General features: G+C 38.7%; 1 protein-coding gene across 5 annotated transcripts in view; it reads left to right on the forward strand.

Moving 5' to 3' along the window:
- Positions 1-217: 217 nt before the first annotated feature.
- The window catches only part of ZNF529 (zinc finger protein 529), a 31,411-nt gene continuing 14,898 nt past the window's right edge, over positions 218-16,730 (forward strand). The window contains exon 1 of one of the 5 annotated variants that reach the window (XM_039249724.1): positions 218-243. The gene's annotated coding sequence lies outside the window, so the exon portion shown is untranslated. The other 4 variants (XM_039249720.1, XM_039249721.1, XM_039249723.1 and 1 more) reach the window with 4 other exon arrangements.

Here is a 16,730-nt window from a genome sequence, read left to right on the forward strand (position 1 = left end):
TTCATCTTGTTTCTTTAAAAAGTTTTAAAAAATCTTTACTTATTTTTGATAGAGAAAGAGAGTGCCAGCAGAGGAGGAACAAAGAGAGAGGGAGATACGGAATTTGAAGCAGGCTCCCGGCTCTAGGTTGTCAGCACAGAGCCTGATGCAGGGCACAAACTCATGAACTGTGAGTTCATGATATGAGCTGAAGTTGGACACTTAATTGACTGAGCCACCCAGGCACCCCTCATCTTGTTTCTTGTAAGTTGTAATTTTCAGGAATTTTGTCCATGTCATCTGTGTTGTCAAATTTGTTAGAATGAAGTGGTTTTTAGACATCTAATATTTATGTGTTCCTTAGTGATAAGCTCTCTTTCATTCCTGTTATTAGTAATTTGTCTTTACAATTTTTTTATTTTTGATAATTTCAGCCAGTTTTAATCAATATTGTTGCTCTTTCCAAAGAAATCACTTTTGGTTTGGCGACTTGTATTTTTATTTCTATTTCATTTAGTTTTTCTGTTATTTCCTTCTATGTGCTGTTTTTAACTTTTTAATTTTTTTTTAATGTTTATTTTGAGAGAGAGAGAGCATGTGCAAGCAGGGGAGGGGCAGAGAGAGACAGGGAGAGGGAGAGAATCCCAAGCAGGCTCTTTCCTGCCAGCACAGAGTCCTTTGCAGGGCTCAAACTCACAAATTATGAGATCATGGCTTGAGCCAAAGTCAAGAGTCAGACAGTACTTAACCGACTGAGCCACCCAAGGCTCTCCTGGTCTTTAGCTTTCTTAAATGGAACCTCTGGTTACTGACTTTAAACTCTTGTTCTAATATAACATTCAAAACCAGAAAATTCCCTACTTTAACTCCATTACACACACATACACACACACATATATGTTGTATTTTTATCACTTAAAAATATTTTATTTCCCTTTTGATTTCTTCTTTAACCCATCATTATTTAGAAGTGTATTGTTTAATTTCCAAATATTTGTGGATTTTCTACATACTTCATTGTTACCGATTTCCAACTTGGTTCCATTTGATCAGAGAATAAATGGTATATGACTTTGATCCTTAAAAATTCATTAATACTTTATATATGGCCCAATTATATATTCTACCTTGGTGAATATGCCACATGCACTTGAAAGGAATATATATTTGATGGTCATTAGGTGAATTATATATTGTACAAATATTAATTAGTCCAAGGTGGTTGATAGTTCATATCATTTATATCTTCACTAATTTATTTTTTTAAATACTTGAGAGGTCGATATTAAAATCAGGGCTTGGATTACAGTAATGCTGAAGTGAGTAAAGCCCCTGGGGTGCAAAATTTAAGGAGGCGCTCATTCTTTTTTTTTTTTTTTTAATATTTTTATTTATTTCTAGGAGAGAGAGAGACAGCGTGAGCGGGGGAGGGTCAGAGAGAGGGAGTCACAGACTGAAACAGGCTCCAGGCTCTGAGCTGGCAGTCAGCACAGAGCCCGACGCGGGGCTCGAACCCACGAACCGCGAGATCATGACCTAAGCAAAAGTCGGACGCATAACTGACTAAGCCACCCAGGCGCCCCAGGAGGCACTCGTTCTGTCATGCAAGTACAGCGTTGTCTGATGCTGTTTTTAGGTACATAATTATGATAATTATGTCTTCCTAATGTATCGACTCTTCTGTCATGAAATGTGCCTTTATCACTGGTCTCTCTTATCTGAAGTTAACAGTCACTTCAGCTATATATACTATACATATGTAGATTATAAACCCCACAACACACTGCTTTTAATAGTCATATGTGGTCTAAAGAACTTAAGAAAATAAAGAGTTATGACGTTTATCCAGCGAGTCACCAATTATGCTCTATTCCTGCAGATCCTGTTTTCCCACTGGCAGCATTTTGTTTCAGCCCAAAGAGCTTCCTTTTCTCATTTTATTATAATACAGGTCTGTTGGTGACAAATTCTGTTAGTTTTCTTTTATCTAAAAATGCCTTTATTTTGCATTCATTCTTGAATACATTTTTATCTGGATATAGAATTCTACTTTGTTAAAATTTTAAATAACTTTTAAATAGCTTAGTGTACACGGACACCTCTAATTCCAATCCAGTTTAACAGGGTTTAGTTTAGACCTCTTCTTTTACATATTTATATCTGTGAGAATCTTGGTTCCAGATAGCCTCAATGTGTGTTACTTATTACTTGTTACTTAGTTAATCTGCATGTATCCAGTCTGCCATCCATGCAGATGATAACCTCTGCCTGAGTTTCTCTGTACCTATTAAAACATGGGCATTAAAACATATCATTCAAGTCCATTGTTTCTTTCGTGATTTTCTGTCTAGTTGATCTATCCATTGCTGTAAGTGGAGTATTAAAGTCCCCTGCTATTAGCACATTCTTATCCATAATATTGTTTCTGTTTGTGATTGTTTTATATATTTAGTGCATAGTCCCATATTTGGTGTGTAGACATTTATAATTGTTAGCTCTTCCTGATGGATAGTCCCTTTAATTATTATATAATGCCCTTCTTCATCCCCTGTTACTGTCTTTAAAGTCCAGTTTGTCTGATATAAGTATAGCTACTCCAGCTTTTTTTTGACTGATAGGTTTCCCTTTGTATGTTAGGGCCCCTTTATCCCTAGCTGCTTAGAAAATTCTTTGTCCTTATATTTTGCCAGTTTCACTATGATATGTCATGCAGAAGATCGCCTCAAGTTATGTCTGAGGGGAGTTCTCTGTGCCTCTTGGATTTCAGTGTCTATTTCCTTCCCCAGATTGGGGAAATTCTCTGCTATAATTTGTTCAAGGACTCCTTTAGCACCTTTCCCTCTCTCTTTCTCTTCTAGAATTCCTATAATACGGATATTGTTCTGTTTGATTGTATTGCTGAGCTCTCGAACTCTCCTTTCATGTTCCTGGATGTTTATTTCTCTTTTTCTCAGCTTTTTCTATAATTGTGTCTTCTAAATCACTTATTTTCCTTTCTGCCTCTTCAATTTGTGCATTGGACACCTCCATTTCATTATGTATCTCATTTATAGCATTTTTAAATTCATCACAACTATTTTTAAGCTCCATAGTCTTTGTAGCAATAGTTTCTCTGATGTCTTCCATGCTTTTTTCAAGCCCAGTGATTAATGTTATGACTATTGTTCTATATTCTTGTTCAGTTATGTTGCTTATATCTGTTTTGAGCAGTTCTTCAGCTGGAATTTCTTTGGCAGAGAGTTCCGTTTCATCATTTTGGTTAGCTTTCTATCTCTTGTTACTTTTAAACGCTTGTTATGCACTCTGCCCCTGCGGGTGCTGCTGTATTAAAGAGGGGTCTTTGTCCAGGGCCTGTCTGTTCAGGAAGTGTTCTTTGAGTGGTGTCTCTTGGTTTCTCTTGTTGAGACTTTGGTTATTTTATTTCCCTACTCGTAGTGGTATTTGGGACTCTCCACCATGTGTACTTTGGCTTGTTTCTTGAGGTAGCACTCAAAATCCTGGGGAGTCTTGGTTTGGAAACTGACCTCAGTACACTGAGGGCACGGAGAGCTGAAGAAAAAGGCAGAGTACTCCACATGGGTGGGTGGAAGGGTTGATAAGCATGGGAAACTATACATGGCTGTAAGCGAGCAGATCACAGAACCTGCCTGCCAGAATCTTACTGGTTTATATAGAAGCTTTAATATTCATTCATGTATATTCTGTAGACGGTCTCCACAACCCTTTACTCTCTCAAGGGTATGTCCTCGGACTAGCTGTTGACTTGGGAATGCGCCTTTCATAACTTCTTTATCATATATATAAGAGTCTCCTCATTCTTGGACTTTTCTTGCTTTTCTCAAATTTCTAATACCTGTTAGCTACTGACTGCTGATATTCATTTTCAATTTATTTCCTTCATGTAATAATTTTATTTTTTTGATACAGGGAAAATAAAATCATTGTTTCCTTTTTACTATTCTTTCAGATTTGGAGTCCAGGTATGAAAGAAAGACATTTTTGGGGTGGGGGGGAAAGGCTCTCAATGCAAGGTAATGGAACGAAATAAAATCCTTGACCTTGAGGACTCACTTCCGGAAATAACTGGCAAAATAAAACCAAGATTTAGGCAAGGGCCTCAAGAGGGATATCTTAGCTAAATGGAAAAAATGGCTGAAAATGGAACCAATTATAGTAAAGTATAAGTCTCTTACTCCACATCAGGGAATTTATAAGAGATATTCAAAGAGATCAGGAATATGGGAACATCATTGATTATTGTTCAAACTTTGTGATGAGAGAATTCATTCTAGAGAGGAAAAATCTACATAGGGAAACAATTCTTTTGTGTGCATAACAGTGAAATGCATTATCTGAAAATTCCTGCTATTATGAAACCTAGTAAGTATCTGAAGTGTAAATGTTTATATCCATAAAATGAAATATTATCCTGCTATTAACAGAATAAAGTACTGATTCATGCTAAAACATAGATGAACCTTGAAAATATTACCCTAAGTGAAAGCAAGCCACATATTGTATGATTTCATTTTTATGAAGTGTTCAGAAGAGGTAAAACCACAGAGACAAAGTATATTAGTAGTTATGATGAGCAGTGGGTGGTGTAGGTAAGTGAGGAATCACTGAATTCTACTCCTGAAACCAATATTGGACTGTATATTAACTAACTAAAATTTAAACAAATTAAAAAAAGAAAGTAGATTAGTGGTTATAAGGGGCAGGGGAGAGGGAAAAATGGGGAGACTATTAATTCTGATAATGTTTCTTTTTGGGGTAATGAAAACGTTCTGGAATTGGTGGTAATGATTACACAACTTTGTGAATATATTAAAAATTACTGAATTTTACATATAAAGGGGTAAATTTTATTTTACATGAATTACATCTCAGTTAAAAAAAAAAAGACTAAAATATATGCACAACAGGCTGAAAGAGCATCTCCCTCTCATAGCCAGGCATTTCATTTCCACAAAGCATTTATTAGCTTAACCGACAGCCACCCAGGGGCCCCGCATTTATTAGCAAGATGGCTGTTTTCTAAAACTACAAAAGTATATTTATAGCAGGTTAGAAAAACTATTAAGTAATATGCAGGGCTTTGGGGTGTAGTAGAAACTTTAAAGATCATTAAAGAATTCACTCTTGAGAAACTACATGAATGTAAGTAATGTAGGAAGAGCTTTAGAGAATTTAGAAAATTCATATTGGTGGTGAGTCTCATGAATTTATGGAATGTAGGAAGGCCTTTACTTATGGAAGATATTTTTGAGTATATCAGAAAAGGTTTTCTGATGAGACACTCTATGAAATATATAGAAATTTGGGTAATAGTAAGATTTGGGTCACACATTAATGATAACAATCAGAACTTACATATTGAGAAAACATATAAATATAAGAAATTTATTAAGGTTAAAATTTTTTTTTAATTTTTAAAATGTTTATTTTTGAAGAGAGACAGAGCATGAGCAGGAGAGGAGCAGATAGAGATGGAGACACAGAATCTGAAGCAGGCTCCAGGCTCTGAGCGGTCAGCACAGAGCCCGATGCGGGGCTTGAACCCATGAACCATGAAATCATGACTTGAGCCAAAGTTAGATGCCTAACCAACTGAGCCACCCAGGTGCTCCAGATTTACTTCATTTTAAAGGCTGAATAATACTCCATTGTGTATATGTACACCACATTTTCTTTATTTATTCACCCATCAATGAAGACTTTGGTTGATTCCATGCCTTGGCTATTGTGAAGAATGCTACAGTGAATATGGGAGTGCATATTTCTTTGATATCCTGGTTTCTTTTCCTTTGGATATCTCTTTACTGCTATTTTACTTGATTAGAAACAGTCATAATTCTATAAGCAGAATCAAAATGACACTTTACTAGACACACAGTGTTTCTCAATTACTCATTAATACCATTTACATAATGATCTAATTTAATAGTCACCGTGGCATGGAGTAAATACACAAAATCATGATAAAAAAGAATTGGTACAGATACATTCAGTCTCCTATGTCTCACCCACTTCACAAAACCATAATCCCATGGATCTTACATCACATTCATAACTCCACTAAGCCCACCTCATAATTCCATACAAGACAGCAAATCAAACTCGAAAGCCACTTACTCCACAGTTACATAGAACCTCAAAACACAATCCACTAACAACTAATCATTCTGCAAGTTTTATCAACTTCTTAGTTAAATATAAACTGAACTATTACCCAGCATTTTTTTCTTCTAGGTATTACTCCAGGAGAAATGGAAACATGTCAGCTTTATACATAATATATATAACCTGGAAATACAACAAATGTTTACCAAGAGAAAAATGAATGAATTGTGACATATTCACACAATTGAATGTTGTCCAGAAATAAAAAGAATGAACTGCACAACATTAAAACCCTTACAAAACTAGGGATGTGAGAGAGAAATAACTGCATAACTGACAGAACTAAATTGTGGCGATGTGTATCAGAACTATTGCGGGGAACCTAGGTGAAGCCTCCCACTTCGGCTCAGGTCATGATCTCATGACTTTGAATTCGAGGCCCCCAGTGGGGCTCTGTGCTGACATCTCAGAGCCTGGAGCCTGCTTCAGATTGTGTGTGTGTGTGTGTGTGTGTGTGTGCTTCAGATTGTGTGTGTGTGTGTGTGTGTGTGTGTCTGCCCCTAGAGCCTGCTTCAGGTTCTGTGTGTGTCTGCCCCTATCCCACTCGCTCGCTCTCTCAAAAACAAAACAAAAAAAACGAACTTTGGCTGCGTTGTGAGACTGGAAAAGGCCTTCCGGCAGTGATGGTATAAAATACGCACCTGGGCAGACATACACATACCGAGCAACTGCTATGTGCCAGACACCATTCGCTGCCTTGGGACTTTCACAAGGGACAAAAACTGACAAAACTCGTCATCTCTGGTTCACGACCATGGGCCTGGGGTCCCGCACATACAGTCCTAAGTGAAGAGAAACCTCCACAAGCACCAGCTCCCAGTTCTCACCTCAGCTTTCCCGCCCAAAATGCAGGACCTTCCTTAGCCCTTGGCGCGAAGTCACTCAGCACGGTTTCCTGATACCTTCCCCGCCTTCCTCAACCTGGCTCCGATTCCCTCTTCCCTCCTCAACGCTCCTGGGTTGGTGCTTCCGGTTCTCTCCGGGTCTTCCCAGAATCAGGCTGCTTCCGTTTTCCTCCTTGCCCCGGCTCCTCTAGGCTTCCGCTTCCTTTTACTTTCCTCCCTTGCCCAGATTTTCGATTACTTTCTAGGCTTGGGCTCTAGTTCATGCAGAGACCCCCTCTCTCCCATGAAGCCATCACCCGGCTATTCCGTGTTTGAAGAACCGCCAGCGGCAACCGTCCACCGAGGACGAAGGATCAGCGCACCCCGGATCTCCCAGGAGTCTCGGGGGCGTGGCGCGGGCTTTGCGACGATTGTACTCCCTGTTGCGCTCGAAAACCAGGACATTTGTTTTTTAGTGTTGGACTACGTTTCCCACAGGCCCCAGGGCCACGAATGGACTTCGACTTTTGGTTCCACTTCCGGTATCTTCGTGGTTCTTGGGTTATGCCTGGTGAGTGGAGGTGACCCAGGTCGGGTTGCGGGAGGAGCTCGCGGTGTGGAGACCCTAAGCTCCCGGAGCGCGGGTGAGGCAGGTGGAGCCCGGAGCCTTGTCCCGGTGTTTGCGTGATCGTCGCACGACGGTGGTTTCGGGCATTATTGTCTGTGACGAGTTCATTGTGGAGTGTTAGAGCACGCGCCTGCATGCGTGTGAGTGTGTGTGTGACGAGCCCTGGAGTGCCCAGACTGGTATCCGATAGGGCTGGTGGGCCGGTCAGTACACAGTCTACGGTGACGAAAGGTGTCTGATACTGTGACCGAGTGACAGATCCTGTGACAGCTCAGTTGTAACCGACTGTAAGTTTGAACGCAGTGGGTAGGGTTTTTTAATTTTCCCCAGTAAACCTGCAGGAGTTTGAAGTTTGTTTTATTAATGAGCTTATAAGAGTCTGTAACGAAAATATATATCAACTGGTCCCCACTACCCAGCTTTGTGCTTAAGGCAGAGGAGACATTGGAGAGTTGCCCACCCAGGGTCCACTGTAGGTTCCACGGTTCCTTCGAACGTGTTTCCCTGGATTCTCCTCGGTTCTTACATCATAGAGCCAGTTTGATCTGGCTATAAAGAAGTAGACTTCAGAAGGCAAGTCCTTGCTTTCAGAACCACAGCTGTGCCCCCTAGAAATTGCTGTGAACTTAGATTCCAGCGCTGTTTATAAGTGTGACCTTTTCCTCTGATACTGTTAAAAGTCAGCAGTATTCTATTTCTCTTATTCCATCTGGATATATTAGCGGTAAGTGATGGGTCATGGGTCATGTCCGATGGTGGACAGTGTTGTTTAGCCTGTCCAAAATCTCAAGAGTCCCTTGTTGGTCCTGTAGTTCTGCAAGAGAACCTCCTGAAGTAGAGGAGAGTGTTGCTACTTAACAGCGCATTCAAGGTCAGTTCATGTTTACTTTTTGTTCTGTCATGTATATTTGCTTTACAGAACATAAAATATTTGCTTTCCTTCTAAATTGTATGACCTAATTGTGACCCGTTCATTTACCTGGATCCTAGGTGGTTGCCCCTTCCCAGTTACTAACAGGACCATAGGGATGGACCCTTCTCTTCCAGTGCTTTTTCCTTTTCCTTCCCAGGGACTACTCACATACCAATCGGTAATTATTCAGTTTCCCCATGTGCTGTTTTCTTTCCTAAGGACGGTACAGGAATAGAACTAGTTGAACTCTTCAAGGATAAACTAAGGACTTATTTTAGAGTGTGTTTTGTCAAGGAAGAGACTGGTCGTTAGGTAGAATAACACACCAGATACCTTTGATTTTATTCACAGACTTGATTTTCAAACAAAACGAGGTAGGAAATGGTTTGATTGATTTTAGGCAGTAAGACATTTTAGGAGTAGGAATATGTTTGGAGTTTGGGAAGAGAGATCTGTGTGAACAAGGGCAGGGAGTTTTTCCTGAGAATCCAATCTCTTGAACTGGTGACAAAGTCTTGAGATCTGGCAGTATGCCTCTTTCAGCCCGCATACTGATGTAGACTGTGAGAGGCAGCATAATGGTATTTGAATCTAAAGGAAATACAATGCAAGCTACTTGTGTAATTTAAAATTTTCTTTTGCACACAGTTTTGAAAGTAAAGAGAAACAGTTGAAATTACGTATAATATCCATTAACCAATATATCTAAAATATTATTTCAACATGTAATACTATAAATAAATTGAAGTATTTTACATTCCTATCTTCATACTGAGTTTTCAAAATCTGATACATATTTTATTGTTATAGCACTTTTCAGTTTGGATGCTAAATTTTCAGTGGTTATGGTGAAATGTAGTTATACCCAAACTAAACTTGTGTTTAAATGAAAAACATTTTATATCACTTCTGTATTTAAATTAAAAATTAAAATAGGGTGCCGGAGGCCAGAGCCAGCTCCGGCAGGTCCAGGGGTCCCTGAAGGATGGACGGTGTCAGCGAAAGAGAAAGAGAGTGAGAGATGCCCCAGAGATTCTTTCTGATCACCAGGCAGGCATCTCTGTCCTGTCGGTTTTTGTGTCTTTATTTAAAGGTTCAGCAACAAGATGAAGTCATAGAAAGGAATTTCTTACAATGGGAGGTCTTTTGTGATAACAATAGTAGAATTATTCCGATCAAGGAAATAACAGAATGTTCTTAGTGAAAAATAGGATAACATATAGGTAAAATTGTATATAGATAAGTTAGGAGTATTTTGTCTGGCTCTCAAGAGGATGAATGTTTCTGAATTGGTTTGTTTGTGGAGACTAACATGGGGACCCTGAATGGGTCAGTCTTTTGCCTCTGGGTTATGTTTTAGCTACTCTTATCTATCCTCATCCCAGCTGCCACTGTAAGAGAGGGTATTTGTGGAAAGTAGGCCTTGAGGAAGGGACTGTTATGTTTCACCAATTAACAAAGATCTATATGGTAACTATGTTTCGTTTTTAACCCCAAAATAGGCCCTTGGTTTCAGGGCCAGGCTCAATTGTAATTCTTGTGTTCTTAACCCCCTAAGTCTTGGATTTGCAAGGCCCATAGGAAGAGCCTTTTGACAATTGCCCATAGAGCTTTCATCTAAAATCTCTTTTGTAAAGGCAGGAATATGGCTTTTCCTTTTGAGGTATCTGTATTCAAAATATGGGTCTGATATGGAATATAGTGAGGCCTGGTCAATACCAGTAGGCTTGTATCCAACATGAGCAGAAGGAAATACCAGTTTTCATTTCTCATGGCAGGAGCTGCACATATTGCCATTTCCTTGCTGTGATTGCCATCCAGAGAGGCTGGTGCGGCTCCCGGCAATAGGGGCACCTGGGTGGCTCAGTCAGTTAAGCATCCAACTTCGGCTCAGTTCATGATCTCATAGTTCATGAGTTAGAGCCCCATGTCAGGCTCTGTGCTTACAGCTCAGAACCTGGAGTCTGCTTCCAGTTCTCTCTCTCTCTCAAAAATAAATAAACATTAAAAAAAACTTTAACAATTAAAATTTCAGTTCCTTGTTCTCTCTAGCTACATTTCAAGGCCAATAGTTATTAATCTTTATGTTTTACAATTTTATGTTGTAAAATGTAGATAATGATATCATTGCCTTAAGGTTTTTTTTTTATGAGGATTGGATATATTAATCTTGGCACAGCCTTAGAACACTTAATAACAGCCTTGCATTTATCAAGTCCTTAGGAAACAAATGAAATTGTGGTTATGTAAAGATTCTAGGTATCCACCGTAAATTTTCTATAAATCAAGAGCAATAAAGATATAAAATTAATTTTAGGGCACCAAGGTGGCTCAGTCAGTTGAGGGTCTGATGTCAGCTCAGGTCATGATCTTGAGGTTTGTGAGTTTGAGCCCCCACGATGGGCTCTGTGCTGACAGTTGGAAGCCTGGAGCCTGCTTTGGATTATGTGTTTCCCTCTCTGTCTATTCTCCCCCCCGCCCCCCACTCACTCTCTTTCTTTCTCATAAATATTTAAAAAAAATTTTTTTAATTTGATGAGATTTAAGAGGCATCTTTGAAAATCAGATTTGCTAATGTGGAATAGAACTTAAGTTTTCTTTTTCTATTTATTTGTTTGTTTGTTTATATGTATTTATTTCTTTTTTTACAGTTTATTTATTTTGGGAGAGAGAGTGTATGCACACACCCGAGCACGGGAAAGGCAGAGAGAGAGGGAGCGAGAGAGAATCCCAAGGAGGCTCCCTTCTGTCAGCATGGAGCCTAATATGGGTCTCAAACCCATGGACCCATGAGATCATGACCTAAGCTGAAACCAAGAGTCAGGCACTGTACTGACTGAACCACCCAAGCACTCCCTCATTTTTATTTAAATTCTATTTAGTTAAGGGCCGCCTGCGTGTCTCAGTTGGTTGAATGTCAGACTTTGATTTCAGCTTAGGTCACGATCCCTAGGTTGTGGGATCATACCCTGTGTTGGGCTCTGCACTGAGCATAGAGTCTGCTTGCATGGGATTCTCTCTGACTCTCTCTCTCCTTCTTCCCTACTCACATGCTTGTTCTCTCTCCCACTCTCTCATAAAATAAATAATACTAAAAAATTTAATTCTAGTTAGTTAACATAGTGTAATAATGGTTTCAGGAGTAGAGTTTAGTGATTCATCTCTTACATACAATATCCAGTGCTCATCATAACAAGTGCGCTCCTTAATACCCATCACCCCATCTAGCCCATCCCCTACCTCCCTCTTTCCATCAGCCCTCAGTTTGTTGTCTATCCAGAGTCTATTATGGTTTGCTTCCCTCTCTCTCTTTTCCCCCCTCTCATATGTTCATCTGTTTTGTTTCCGAATTCTATATGAGTGAAATAATATGGTGTTTGTTTTCTGACTTATTTCCCTTAGCATAATACACTCTAGCTCCAGCCATATCATTGCAAATGGCAAGGTTTCTATTTCTTTAATGGCTGAGTAAGATTCCATTGTATATACTACATCTTCTTTATCCATTTATCAGTCAATGAACCCTTGGGCCCTTTCCATAGTTCAGCTATTTTTTATTGTGCTGCTATAAACATTGGGGTGCATGTGCCCCTTTGAATCAGCATTTTTGTGTCCTTTGGATAAATACCTACTAGTGCAATTTCTGGGTCATAAGGTAGTTCTATATTTACCTTTTTGAGGAGCTTTCACAGTGACTACATGAGTTTGCATTCCCACCAGTAAGAGGTTTCCCCTTTCTCCACATCCTTGCCAATATCTGTTGTTTCCTGAGTTGTTAGTTTTAGCCATTCTGATAGGTGTGAGGTGCTATCTCATGGTTTTGATTTGTATTTCTTTGATGATGAGTAATGTGAGCATCTTTTCATGTCTTTTAGCCATCTGGGTGTCTTTTTTTTTTTTTTTAATGTTTTATTATTTATTTCTAGGAGACAGAGAGAAAGACAGCGTGTGCAGGGGAGGGTCAGAGAGAGAGGGAGTCACAGACTGAAACAGACTCCAGGCTCTGAGCTGGCTGTCAGCACAGAGCCCGACGCGGGGCTCGAACCCACGAACCGTGAGATCATGACCTAAGCGAAAGTCGGACGCTTAACCAACTAAGCCACCCAGGCGCCCCCATCTGGGTGTCTTCTGTCCATCTTTTTCTTTTTTTTTTTTTTGAAAGAGAGTACACGTGCATGTGCTCACACACTTGAGCAGGGGAAGGGCAGAGGAAGAGAGAGAGAATTTTAAGCAGGCTCCACACCCAGGCTGCATAAACATGGGGGTATCTATATGTATCTTTTGGAGTTAATGTTCAAGTTTCCATCAGATAAATATCCAGAAGAGAAATTGTTGGATCATATAGTAGTTCTATTTTTAACAATTGAGGAACCTCTATAGTTTTCCATAGTGACTGCACCAATTTACATTTCCACTAGCAGTGCACAAGGAAAGGTTTCCTTTTCTCCTCATCCTTACCAACACTTATTTCTTGTCTTTTGGATAGTAGCCATTCTAGAGGGTGTGAAGTGTTGTGTCATTGTGGTTTTGATTTGTATTTCCCTGATGATTAGTGGCGGTAAACAACTTTTCATGTATATTGGCCACCTGCATGTCTTTTTTGGAAAATATTCAGACTCTCTACCCATTTTTAATCAGATGGCTTTTTGGCTGTTGAGTTGAAGCAGTTCTTTATATATTTTGGAAATTAACCCCTTATCAGATGTATGACTTGCAATTATTTTTTTCCCATTCAGTAGGTTACCTTTTCATTTTGTTGATGATGCCTTTGCTGTGCAGAGGCTTTTAATTTGCTGTAGTCCCACTTGTTTATTTTTGTTTTTGTTGCTTTTAGTGTCCAATCCAAAAAATCATTGCCTAAACTATTATCAAGGAGTTTACTATCTATATTTTCTTTGAGGAACTTTATGGTTTCAAGTCTTATGTTCAACTCCTTGATCCATTTTGAGTTCATTTTTGTGTATGGTGTAAAATATATCCCAATTTCATTCTTTTGCATGTAGTTGTCCAGTTTTCCCAACACCGTGTCATGAATACTGTATGTTCTTGGCTCTTTAGTCATAAATTAAATGACTATTTATATGTGGGCTTCTTTCTGGGCTCCTTGTTCTATTCCATTGACTAATGTGTCTTTTTTAATGTTAATATCATAACTTTTGATTACTATAGCTTTGTAATACAGTTTAAAATAAAAATGCATGATGCTTCCAGCTTTGTTTGTCAAGATTCCTTTCACTCTTCAGGGTCTTTTGTGGTTCCATACATATTTTAGGATTGTTTGTTGTATTTCTGTGAAAAATGCCATTGAAATTTTGATAGGGATGCATTGAATTTATAAATCTTTTGGGGGTAGTCTAGATATTCTAACAGTATTTAATTCTTCCGGTCCATGAGCATGGATTACCTTTCTATTTACTGGTGTCTTCCTCAATTTCTTTCAGCATTGTCTTATAGTTTTAAGTGTACAGGTCCTTCACTTCTTTGGTTAAATTTATTCCTATGTTTTTTATTATTTTTGATGCAATTGTAAATGGAGTTGTTTAAAGATTATACCAAAACAACCTCTTAGAACTAATAAACAAATTCAGTAAAGGTGCAGGATACAAAATCAGTATACAAAAATCAGTTGCATTTCTATATGCAAATAGTGATCAGAAAGAAATTTTATAAACAATAATATTATGTCATCTGCAAATAGTAACAGTTTGACTTCTTCCTTTTTGTTTTGGATGCCTTTAATTTTTTTTCTTACCTAATTGCTATGGCTAGGACTTCTGATATTGAATAAAAGTGGTAAGAATGGGCATCCTTTCTTGTTCCTGAGCTTGGAGGAAAAGCTTCCGGATGTTCACTATTCAGTATGATCTTAGCTATGTGCTTATCATATATGACCTTTATTATATTGAGGTATGTTCCCTCAATGTCCACTTTTAGTTTTTAACAAATCAATGTTTTATTTTTTTCAAATGCTGTTTCTGCATCTATTGAGATGACCATGTGATTTTTATTCTAAATTTTTACCCTTTAACCCTTTATTTTGTTAATCCTTCGTTGTGTGCCAATTGATTAATTTGTGGATATGGAACATCCTAGCGTTCCTGGAATAAATTTCACTTGATCATGATATATGATCTTTTTAATACATTGTTGAATTCAGTTTGCTGTTTTCTGAGGATTTTTGCATTTGAGTATATTTTTTGCTTTTGCCAACAAGAAATTTGGCCCATGGGGGTGCCTGGGTGGCTCAGTCATTTAAGCATCTACCTTTAGCCCAGATCATGATCTCATGGTTTGTGAGTTCAAGCCCTGTGTTGTGCTCTGTGCTGCCAGCCTGCTTTGGATCCTCTGTCCCCCTCTCTCTACCACTCCCCTTGCTAGCACATTCTCTCCTTCTTTCTCAAAAATAAACATTAAAAAAAATAATAAATTTTTGGGCGCCTAAGTGGCTCAGTCGGTTAAGCGTCCAACGTCGGCTCAGGTCATGATGTCACGGTTCATGGGTTCAAGCCCCATGTCGAGCTCTGTGCTGACAGCTAGCTCAGAGCCTGGAGCCTGCTTCGATTCTGTGTCTCCCTCTCTCTCTGACCCTCCCCTGCTAATGCTGTCTCTATCTCTCTCTCTCGGAAATAAATTAAAAAAACATTAAAAAATAAAATAAAATTTAAAAATAAAATTAAAAAAAAGAAATTTGGGGGCGCCTGGGTAGCTAGTCGGTTAAGCGTCCGACTTTCGCTTAGGTCATGGTCTCGCGGTTCGTGGGTTCGAGCCCCGCGTCGGGCTCTGTGCTGACTGCCAGCTCAGAGCCTGGAGCCTGTTTCAGTCTGTGATTCCCTCTCTCTCTGACCCTCCGCTGCTCACGCTGTCTCTCTCTCTCTCCTAGAAATAAATAAAACATTAAAATAAATATATATATATAAAAAGAAATTTGGCCCATGAATTTGCCACAAAAAGAGACAAAGTCACAGCTTTATCATACTTCAGACATGTAGTTCTAAGTAGATAGTGGCAGTGGTCACCATGTGATCTATTTGACACATCTAAATATTCACAACTTTTGGAATTTCAACTACCGGAGAAACAAAATAATACTAGTAAGACTGATATTCAGTTTCATATTTTTTAGAGATTGTGGTTTCTTTCATAAGACATAGGAATGATCTGGAAGATCCAAGTATCATACAAGACCTCATACACATTATACTTGAAAGGACAGATTTATAGAAACAGATATAAATATGCACATAACTCCTATGTTGGATATGGGAACAAGATTGAGCCTTTTATTATTAGGCTCAAGTTGTCACTTGTTAGATAAGATTCTCTGAGCTAGTTATATGTGTGCAGCTTTATGTGGAGGGCAAGAATATTTGTCCTCCTTTTCTTTTTGAGAATCTTTGTGACAAATATTAATGAGGAAGAATTGTAATCTGAAAGCTAGACACTGAAATGAGTTAACATGACATGGAAAAACAGACCTGAGAGTCTCAAATTTCACTATAAGAAAAAGGCAAAGCACAGAGGGAATTTTAAAAAATAAAAATGAAACAAGGAACATGAAATATTCTTTACAGGTTCATTAATTAATAGGCAATTTTTACTTGGTGTCATTGTTATGTGCCACTGAATGTACTTTAACGGTTTTATTTCATTTGATACACACAGCAACACTTTGAGGTAGGTCACTGTTTTTCCCATTTTACTGATGAGGAAATAATGTCAGTTAAGTAATGTAGTAAAAAGTTACACAGTAACAACCAAAAATAAGGTTAACAAACTGAATTTTGTTGTTTTTTTTTAAATATTTTTATTTATTTCTAGGAGAGAGAGAGAGACAGCATGAGCAGGGGAGGGTCAGAGAGAGAGAGGGAGATACAGACTCTGAAATAGGCTCCAGGCTCTGAGCTGGCAGTCAGCACAGAGCCCGACGCGGGGCTCGAACCCACGAGCCGCGAGATCATGACCTAAGCAAAAGTCAGACACCTAACCGACTAAGCCACCCAGGCGCCCCAACAAACTGAATTTGGATGACAGATTCTGGGCTCTTTATTATGACAATATACAGCCTCCAATCATTTTTTAAATAATTGTGTCACTAATTCATCAAAAAATTTTTTTCATCATTTACTATGGATCAAGGTCAAATTCTGCAGATACTGACAACCTATAGCTCACCATACTTTATTTAACCTATTGCCTACTATTA

The sequence above is a fragment of the Hyaena hyaena genome, unplaced genomic scaffold (genome assembly GCF_003009895.1).
Source record: "Hyaena hyaena isolate Hyena2069 unplaced genomic scaffold, ASM300989v1 scaffold_345, whole genome shotgun sequence".
NCBI classification, from domain to species: Eukaryota; Metazoa; Chordata; class Mammalia; order Carnivora; family Hyaenidae; genus Hyaena; species Hyaena hyaena.